Consider the following 11,243-nt stretch of genomic DNA (forward strand, 5'->3'; position numbering starts at 1 on the left):
AAAGCACATGCCTGACATTTTTGTGCCTGTGTGTCACCCGGCAGTGCAGTTCAAAGGAGCCAGGTGGGGAGATGCTGAGCTGAGGGGTCTGCAGGGATGCAGGTGGCAGGCAGGCCTGGCAGGGGTGCCCGGGCACAGGCTGCTCCCCTCTGCTGTGCCCCATCCAAGCTTCAGGCATCTCTCCTTTTTATGAGCTCCACATTCCAGTCTAGCTGGGCTGTTGTTGACCGCACACTTTGCTTTGTTTTATTTTTTCCCTCTCCCCAGCACACACAGCTTAGGCAAAACACTTGAACATTTTGTCTTTAAGTATTTACTTCCTCAGAAGCAGCCAGCCTGGCACCCAGTCAGATTCCTAAAATAATCCAGTAACGATTTAAGTAAACTGCCTGCAGGTGTTGCCCAGCTGCTTCATTGTGAGGAAGCCTTGAACTCTGCACCGGCAGCTTAAAGCCAGGGAGGGATGGTGCAAGACTTGCTTTTTTGCCTGCCCTTACCATCTGATGCTCTGCTCCTGCTCTGGGGTTGGGACAGGGCTGCCTAGCCCTCCTTCTCCTCCTCCTGACTGTTCCTGCTGCCTTTTTTCCACTTGCACTCTGAGATCATCTGTAGCATTACTGTCTCTAAGATACTTTGCCATCTTCCCCCCACCGCAGACAATGGAAGAGGAAAATGAAGCAATTCAGAGTGATTCCCTCCAGAAGCCACCCTAAGCAGAGGAAGGGGGCACAGGCACAGGGGCCCCACAACAGAAACCTGGGAAGTCCCACCCCTGTCCAAACCAAGGGGCCTGAAAAGAATGGAGGTTTCGTTCCCTGAGCAAAAGCTGGATGACCAGACTTGACGTAGCTGATGGGACTGAGTTTATCCCCAGGTCTGTGCTGTCTGTAACATACTCTGGGATACAGCCGCGCGGTGCTGTGGACACACGCTTCAACCTACCTGGTCTTTGGCAGGGTGGTGGGCTGGCACCAGCTCAGCCTCAGGGCCACTGTACCAGCCTCACCTCTTCCTGGGCTTCAGCTCAGGTAAGCAACTCGGCACCATCCCACCAGGACTGGCAGTACAAATTAAATCCAGGCTAAAAGAGAGCTGCAAGCTGCTGCAAACCTGCATTCAGCTACAGCCGAGCTGTAAACCTGCTTCTGCTGATGTTCGTGGTAGGGAGGTGGGCCAAGGAGGTAGTTTTGAGAGGTCAGTCTCCACATTTCAATTTTCTACGTGAAATTTTACATACGCCTGTTTGTGTGTGCCCATGTGCTATTGAAATAATGCTAACCAGTTGTGTTTCTACATGCAAATAATTGACATACATGTTCTCCGTGCCTGTGCACGTACACACATGCAGTCACACACACACTCTGGCAGAGGGGCATTAGATTTAAGCTTACTGCAGTAAACGTAAGAAACAGATTTAATAATGACCCCAAATATGGACCCAAATGTTCCTTCTTCTGCTACTAATTGATCTAATGGATTTCATACTTGTAACCAGGCAGTGGTTTGCATTGTAAGTTTCTTTTTGTTTGCTGCTTTAGAAAAAATAAGAACTACTAGAACATAACACGTACCATATTTGCAAATGTAATTGCCATGAAACGCTGCACACACACACATCACACACCCCCCACACCCCAGCCCCCAAGTAATTGCCAATAGTGGATTACTAATATTTTGGAGCAGTTGCACTGTAATTTATGATGGCAAACTCTGGGGCAGAAATCCTCGGTCACTATGCACACAAATACAATGATATATATGCATATTAATCTATTTAAACAGCAACATGATACTCTAGATCCTCAATCAAATGCACAGTGCTGTCAGAAGGGAAGGCATGATTTGCTTTTATTCAAGTGAGCGAGAAAAGATTTCAGAAGGAACCTGAGACAGCAGATTAGTGTCTGAGGTGTAAGTAGATCTGCCATCCCTGTGTGATGGTTGTACGCATCTAGCTGCTGCACGGTCCTCTCCCTCTTTGGAGAAGCATCCTTGCTTTCCTTAGTAATGCTTCGCTTCACCTCTGCTTGTCCACCCACACTCTCCCCCCTGCAGACCGCTGTCCCTGTTACTCCTTGTTTTCTTTTCCCTTTGGTCCCACCCAAGCTTCAATAACTCTGCCACTCTTCCCAGGGAGAAATTTGAGTGAATCCCTCTCTCTATTTTTGAGATTGCCAGGCACAGTGGGGAAGCTAATAACACAGCTGCCTGTGCCACAGTTGTTCAGGCCACTTCAAAAAAAAAAAGAAAAAAAAAGAGGGGGGGGGGAAATTTGGACGCTTTACAGCTCTCAAATTGGCACATTTCAGTAGCGCTAAATGGTCTTAATAAGTAAATAAAATGCAGGCTATTTATCAGAGAAATCAGAATGACACCTTTGCAGCTGTTCTTGTCTCTTGAGGAAAAAGATATAATTAGGTAGTCTGGTTTTTTTAAAATTAAAAACCACTTAATTTGGAACCACTCCAGTCTGCTGAGTAACTGTCTAGGTGAACTTTAAAATACGTTGTCCATACCAGATAGAAGAAAATTTCAGAAGAAGCCTCCCTGGTTTATTGGATGGGTGTGTATTGGGACAGGTTTAAAAACATTTCAGTGTAGCTGATGGGCCGTGACCTTTTAGCATCAGTTAAATCCAGATTTATTTTTTTAAAAGGTACGCTATTGAAAGGCACTGGCTGCCAAGTTAGAGAAGTCTGCCATAGTATTTTCACAGGATCATTCCAAGGTATTCTGTTGCTCATGCCAAGCAATAAAACCTTTCTTTTTGTGTGCATTTCTGGACACTGCTGTGCTCTCAGCACAGGCAAATTATCTCCAAAAGGTACCATTTCACAGAGAAAACTATGTTTTAAACAAGAAAGTTTCACTTTTCTGTATTAAGATAATGAAACAAAAAAGAGGACGGATTTACATGTGTTGTACATATAAAATGAGAGAACAGGCGTGCTCTCAAATATTGTTTTAATTATTTTTCACTTGTAGCCCTCCATATGTTTGCACTGCAGTCAGTGAACAATAGAAGAGCTCTCCTGTGGTTAACTTTACACCTGTAAAGTCCCCTGGATACAAACCAAGATTGCGTGGCCAAGTGGATAAAGTATCTGGCTTATCTTGCCAATGAATTCATATGCTCCAGGGGGTTAGAGACGATGGGGAGAATATAAGGAATTCTATTATTTTCAGTCTTTAGCAGATTTTCATTACTTTTACCCTTTCTATCTCCAACACCTGAGGAAAGAAGCCCCCTCCAGCTCCAGGTCTTCAATGTAAACACTGGAAAAAAATCCCCGCAGTGTCGCTGCGCCGTGCAGGCAACAAGGAGACGAATCTGGGGCTCTCTCTATGGGTTGCCCCATGTTCCACACCCTGTGTGCAGGATCACGCTGGTGTGCACGAGCAATACCCCAGCAGAGCCCGCTCCCAGCACAGCCCGGCTGAGGCAGCTGCTTCCCTGGCTGCATGGCAAGCCACACCTCGGGGACACCAGAGTTTTGTTCAGCCCTGCCCGTCCCTTTCATACTGCTTCTAATGACCTGCTAGTTATTGCTACGAAAGCAATCGAGACACTCCAGCATTTTTTCCCTACCAGCACAGTGGCTGAAGGCTCTTGGGTTTCCAGGCCGAGCCTTGCAGCAGGCTTCAGAGAGACCCTGGGCACGCACAGCGCCCGTGCTTCAGCTCCGCCACCGCAGCCGGGACAGCGATGCTGCCCGGTGCCAGCTTCTTACCCACCCAGGCTGCCAGTGCTGCCTGGCGAGAACTGGCTCTTCTGTGTCTCCCCCACCTTCTACAGCAGGCTCAGACCTCCCCTGTAGTCACTACACATTACCATAATCAAAATTAATAGAAATAATTAGTGCTTCACAATCATGCAGATTTAATATGCCTGGGAGTCTGACACTAATATATCAATAGAATAGTTTACAGCACATCATTGGTATTCTTTGGGAGCCGTGACCTATATTCTAATATAAAGGATCTTCAAGGTTCCTTTGCAAATAAAAGTAAATGTTAATTAAAGCACTTTCCTTCGAAAGGCTTGCTTTAAAATGACCTACAATTCCAATATTTGTTTTATGGCATGCACAGATAGAAGGATTCACAGTCTCACAGGAAATGTCATATGAATGTAGGAAGGAAGAATAAAAAAACCTGTAAGGAGATTAATTGCCTTCTACAGCACATCAGGAACGCAGACTTTGGTGATGGGCTACAAGAAGGCTGAAGTGAAACACTGTTTTGAACTGCAGAAAATGTTTGGATCAATTTTTATTTTTAGTGAAAGGGACAACTAGGACATACAAAAATGAAATGTAGCCTAACATTTGCATTGCTTTCAAGATAGAGGCTTAGAGCTATTTTATTTTTCCCTTTCATAAAATTTTCTCCCTTAAAGAAAGTTCTCTTACATAGCTTATTTGAGGTTATTTCTTTCTACACAGTCCTCCTTTACAATATATTTTCAGTTACACTCACAATGCGCTTCAGAACACGAGATCAAATACAAAATGCAATGCTTTTTGCAGACATAAAAAACGTTCCTCTTTTTGCACAGAACAATTCTTTTTTTGTGCAGTGCTTCCAGTTAGAAGGCCTACTGAAGCTCAGCTAAAATATACGATCTCAGTGTAATATCCTAAGACATTCCAATCACCAACAAATGTTCTCAGTTTTATTAAAAACAAAACAAAAACCAAACCCACAGAGTCCTCAGGGAGTCAGACCCTGCTATTGTTCTTCCATTTCTGATGCAAGTCAGGAGATACCAGACAATACAAATTACTGAGTCACCACTCCCTAAACTGTATTTGCTTAAACAACAGCTCTCCCAGCTGACCTTTCCAAGTTAGCAGAAAGCATATAAAGACAAAAAAGTGCTCAGTATTCAAAAACTCAAGTGCTTTTATGTAGCTAGGTATGCTGTAGAGCTGGGAAAGAAGGAAATCTGATGGACATCCCAGTGGGGAACCGCTTGAGTTGGAGCTGATTTGGATGGGTTGGTTCTGCAAGAAAGTGGGGACAGAGAAGGCTGGCTCAGGGCTGCAGGGTGTAGGCAGAACAGGGGGAGGCACCCGATAAATATCTACATTCTGGTACATAGGATACTCAGTCCTAAAATAAGGATAAGCAGGGCTTCACTAGTGAACAGGCACATAGGACTCAGAAATTGATTCGAGACAAGGTGTACAGCAGCAGTCTGCTTCTTTCAGCACTTTTTCTTTAAATATCCTAGAATTCACCAAACAGATGATAGATTACACTTTATAATATAAGCCTCCTGAGGGGATGCTGCTAAAAGGCTGTCAGCAGAAAGCAAAAAAAAGTGTTCAAAGTGTGCATATAGGGTTAGGGACTCCACATTTCAACTCATCTGCAGCTGGAGATGAGATACATTTGCATTTGTTCCCCTGGCCGAAGACCTAATATTCATTACAAAAGCCATTTCAAAATAGTTCTAGCTTAAAAATTTTTAATCACACATAACCCATATAAAATAAAAAATTTTACATAGCTACACTTCAAACAACCTTGCCTATCTCCAGTTAGATCTGTACAGAGATTACAGTTTCATTTGGATTTGAGTCAGGCCTTCAAATAAAGCCCAGAATTTACTTAATTACTGTAGTGCTGATGGGTTCTCTGCTCAGAAACACTTTTGCACAAAGCTTTGTGTATAGAAAATAAAAAAACACCACATAAAAGTGACCCCGGGCCCAGAAAGCTTACTTGTCATGGTTTCAGCATCCCTCTGCTCTGTGAATGAGTGGCTTTTGTTAATGATCACTGTCATTTCCCTGACATTTAACTGAATGGACTTTCTTTGCAGAAATTAAGACAGACACAAGAAATGTCTCAGCAATCCAAAGTACTGAAGATTATGTTTCTGCGTTTTACGAAGCAGTTAGGATTCACTGGTTGCTACGGTGACCATATTGTTAGATCCCTGGGACAGAGGGGAAGCTGAGGCTTTGGCTCACATTCCCTCAGCAGAGATTTGTGGTAGCCCAAGGCATCCTCACTCCTCTTGGTCTTTCTTTCTGCTTTCACAGAAGTCAGCAGGAGAGCATTTGGGCAGGCTTCTCAGCCATTGCTGTTCGGAGTCCAGGGTACTTGTGCAAGCTCCCGTTCCTGTGCAGTGCAAGCTCCCATGCCAAATTACGAACCGGAGCGGGTAACTTACGTGGTTGCGATGAAGTCAGGAACCCCCAAGAGGAGGAGGGAACAGCTAAATTTGTAAAGCTTGTCTGAGTGCCCACAACACCCATTTCCTACATTTATTCCTTGTGATCATTAAATGAGTCATTATGCTTTTTTTATTATTATTATTTGAAGGAAGCTCTTACTTGCTAACCTACATCCTCATCCTTCAACCACGTTTCCATCTGTTAATCTTTCCTACCTTGAGGAGTCATAAATGGGAGGGAGGTTACACACTCAGATGTTGCTTGCAGAATTGGGCCATAGGCTCAAGTATCAATGTAATAAATTCAAAGCCAAGCAAAAATTTTACTAGATTTGCTTCCAGACTAAGCACAACTAGGTTTTGCCCACAGTTTCTGAGAAAAGCCTTTCTTAGGACAAGTGCATATTTAAAATGAAATTGAGAAAAGCCACAAAAATACAAAAGGTTTCAATGTTTGCAGTATGGGGTTTTATCCTTTTGTAAGGAATATGCTGTCTTGGTTGTCTTGTCATAGGAAAAGTATCTTTTAGTGTTGCTACAGTTAAGAGGGAAAAAGAAATTACATTCAAAAATAAGATATCCATGTAAAAACCTCTCACTAGGTACATAGAGGAAAGTATAGATTTTTAGTGATATTTACCTCTGTTTATGTGTTTCCAGTGGACACTGAGAGTGTAGCTCTATAGAACTACATCCTTAAAAAAGCCCAGCGGACAAAATATGCTCAACTAGCACCTCCACGAGATCACACAGCAGAAAAGTAATCCTCACTTATAATCCAAATACATGGAAGGATGGAAAGAATGTTTTATGGAAAATGATCTTACTGGAATTTAAAGAGTGCTGCAATGTGTGGAAAACAAATATGTCTTAATAGGTTGCTGCTTTAAATGACTGAATTTATTTCCAAGAAGTTCATGACATAAGGTAGAAAACTAACCCTTCATAGCAGTGGCAAAAAAGGGGAACAGAAAATAATGACACTGAAATGTTATCTAGACCTCTTGGAGAAAGTGACAGAATGTTGGGGTGTGTTGCTGTTGTTGTTTTGTGGTATCTGTTTTTTTTACTGGTTGGGGTTTTTTTAAAGGCTTCTGTAAAAAAAACAGCTCTGTATTTTTCTCTTAGTTTGCAGTCAATAAATTATCCATAAAAATATTTAAACAAAAATGATCATGTCAGTTACACATTAATATTAATTTCTCAGTGTTTTCACCTTTCTCTGATAGCTGGGGGAAAAAAACATGCCTCCGTACTTCATTTTCACATCCCAAGCACCCGATTGTTCTGTTCACTCCTTTGCTATAACCATTAAAAGAAGTGTAGCAGCATGCAACAGTCAAGAACCTAAAACACCATTTTATTTCTTCACCCCCAAGTGTCAACTTAAACAGCTTCCCCTTTCCTTCCGAAATTTCCTGTCTGTTTAACTGGTAAGGTAAAGGAATTATCTTGTGAATCAGAAAACTAAGCCAATCCTTTCAGAATATTTGTTGCCAAATATAAGTGAAAATTGATGCTTCGGGCAATAAAAAACGAAGTAGGATGTGATAGAAAAACTGCTTTCAAAATCCAGCTCACTAGATCCGTTGCTTGCAGACCCCTAACCATTCTCCGGTAGTAACGCAGACCTCAGAAAGCAAGCTGACGCTTGAAGGAACAGGCCTGCCTTTCTCATCAGCTTCCACGGTTCACACAAGTGAGGCAAAGCACGGACTGGCTAAAAGGAGCAAACAAGGTAAATAACAAAGTTGTAGAGAAGCGGGTGTTTCACACAGCCAAGCAGATGGGAAGCTCGGTTGAGGGCAAGGGGCCTGGCTCTACGTGATGTTATTCTGGGTCCTTTCACCAAACCCTCAAACAGCCTTCAGGGTCAAACCCTTAGAAAGCAACTTGAATAAGGTACTGCTCTGGATTCCAACAGACACTCAGGTTTGTGTCTCTATGCAGTTTAAAAGGTGTGACACTAGCAAGCATTAACTGGCATGGGAAGAGCGTACATCAAACGGGCCATGTTTGCAGCAACCTGAGCTTTAACTCCTTTGGCTTCAACTAACTAGAAGCGTGGACTGCCGCCTTCCTACCACAAGGCACTAGTCAGCAAATATTGGACATCATCTTCTGTATTAGTCCACACAGTATTTAAACCATTTAGGGTGTTCAATAGACAAGACAAGCTCAGCATCCTATCAGCAGTACGGTTTTTCATCTTTGATTAACCACCTCTGCCCCAGAAGAGAAGATCTTGCAGAATTTCACATGTGGTTATGTCCTTTCCTTTTCTCAAATCTTTTTGGCACTCACTCACTGCCACATCATTCTGAAGCCTTTCCGAAGCTAAAATGCCAGTTTGTTTCAGTAAGTTTCACCTGTCCAAATACTTTGGGATATAGCCACCTCCCACATTTGAAAATCCCCTCAATTTTGTCTGGTTTGTTACTCTCCATGATGTAATTGCAACCTTTCCTATGCCAAATTAGGTACCCAATGATACTTTTAAATATCTCCTGGCTTACAATATTGTTATATGACCCCCTTAAACCTGCCCCTACAAGCAGAAAGATGTCCTTCTGGACAACCTGTGGTCCCCTCTCACAGTTTTAGGAATTTCCCAAGCCTCATGTACTTGCCTGCTGATGGCTCTGGAGTTCTTTTTCTTGACAGGGCTGTGCCACTCTTGGAGAGTTCACGCTTGTATTAAACACCAAAAAATCTGCTAAGGCTGTGAGAAAAGAGGGTGCTGATCCTGGTGTTCCAACGCCCCCGCATTTTATTACTCATACAAAACTGTATATGAACAGTTGCCCTATGCGTTGTAAGATTTATAGATGATAGATGTTACTAAAACAAAAACAGCATCTCGCTGAACAAATCCAAACTCAAATTAGATTGTTTTTAAATGGAAAGATTTAGCTTAAAAGGATAAATCTCATCTAAATGTGAGACTTCAATTGTTCAGTGAGAGCACCAAATTTCTCAGAACTGCATCACTCTGTCAGAATACTCGGGATTTCTTTCAGTCACGGAGGTTTTCGGTGCCTCAGCAAAGCCTTCGGCCCTCGGTAGGTGGCGCTGTAGCCCTTCCGTCCGCCCAGGAGCCAGTGACAGCGCAGAAGTAAATTTCGCGGAGTATCATCAGTCACCTCACCACTTAAGCGGGGGGCAGGGGTGGGAGGGGTAAATCTATGCTGAACTTGTAAGTTAAATACTTACATACGCTTCTGTCTTGGATGGCGTTTAAAGTCAGCAGTTCCTGTCTCACTTCCTGCACAGATATCATCATACCGAATACTGAACAAGATACCGACTGAAAACTCTGAGATTACCACATTGCCATATCTCATAAAAAAAAAACAAAACAACTGAAGAACTTCATAAATATTTAGCCCTTTCTACATCACATTCTAAAATCCCATGAGCACTTCCAACAAACACTTGAAGAAGCCAGAAAACAACGGTATCGATACTGTCCTGCGGGCTGAGCTCCTTCTGTTAAAGCTGAACATGCCTGCGAGATGGGTTATTTACACACAAGCTGTGAAACCTGCAAAACTTTCCATCAGAGCCCCGAGAGGCTCCAAGAAGCCTCAGCTGCCCTGAGCAGCCCACCCTGGTCCCTTGGCCACCCCTGTGCATGGCCTGGAACCTCCCTGCGGGCTGTGCCCAGCCCCGTCCCCAGCAGCCTCCCATGCAGGGCAGGGGGACCAGCGCCTCCTGGTCACGGCCATGTCACCAGCCCCGCTTGGCCCCGTTGCCCGCATGAACCTCAAACCTATGTTGCAGCAACGTGCCTGCTGCTGCCAGGTGGACTCACCCCGTCTCCTCTGGGGCTGCCGGCGGTCCCTGCCCGTCACTGCCCAGCTCTGATCAGAGCACCCCGCTGGACAGGGCAGGGTGCTGCCCACACCATGGGTGCTCTGGGCCCCGGCTTGCTCTCCCGCACCGCGGGAGTGCCGCTCAAGCTGCTCCGTGACATTAAGTGTGGTGAAAAGCTAGAGCAATTTGTTAGACAAGAGCACGCAGTGATCCATCTCACAAATGTGCAAGAGTCATCCACACTACAGCAGACGGTAAGGAAGAACGGAAGTATTTCATGGAGACTTATCCCCCAGCTCCTACAGAAAACCCTTTAAGGGACTGCCAGGCTCAAGGAGGCCAGTGTACGTTTGCTCTGTCCATTTTACTCACACATCAACCTACCTTCTCCAACAATGGAGAAGCAAGTGCCAAGAAATCTGCTGGAAGTTTCAAGCAGCTTATCTAACTTAAAGCAACACTGCCCAGGAGCAGAGGAGAATCTGATACAGAGAGCTTATCAGTCACTCAATAGCTACTCCAAGGACCTAAACATTAAAAAAAAAACAACCCACCACCAAAAAAACCCACCCCAATGAACAAACAAGAAAACCCCAACCAAACCCCTACCTTATTCATTTTGTAGAGAGAAGGGAAAGGCACTCCCTTGCAATTTTTCAAACTGCTATGGAAGTGCTACCTTGGAAACTGAACCATTAAGGTGCAACTCTTGCAGGAAGATTATAGGAACAAGGATCTGCTCACAAAAACGGCAAGACCCAGCACTGCAGGTCTGATGCACACAAAACCTCTGCTGAAATCCACAAATTGCAAGTGAGAACTGGAGATAGAGGTAGAATTTTGCCATGGTGTTTATTTTCATATCACTGCCAATGTCTAGGGTCAATCCTAAAAATGGAAATCAATAAAGTATCTTCACAGTTGTATAATACACATAAAAGATATTATCTTTTTGCACAGCATAGTTATACATGCAATATATTAATATATTGTATGAAAATACTCTACGCACCACCACTCACCGGGCTACAACAGATTAATCAAGAAAACATAACATTTTACATGTCATCAGGAAACGTGCACCAGATCCTGGACGTGAAGAGTACCAGATTAGAGGGCTGTCACGTCTGATGCCAGAAGTACCACACAAACTACATGAAGTTTCATCTCAAATCCAGAGATGTCAAACGTGCATGAACAAAGTGGCCCAGCTCCACTGCGTGGAGGACAGACTCGCATT

The sequence above is a fragment of the Falco naumanni genome, chromosome 2, assembly GCF_017639655.2.
Source record: "Falco naumanni isolate bFalNau1 chromosome 2, bFalNau1.pat, whole genome shotgun sequence".
In the NCBI taxonomy this organism is placed as follows: Eukaryota; Metazoa; Chordata; class Aves; order Falconiformes; family Falconidae; genus Falco; species Falco naumanni.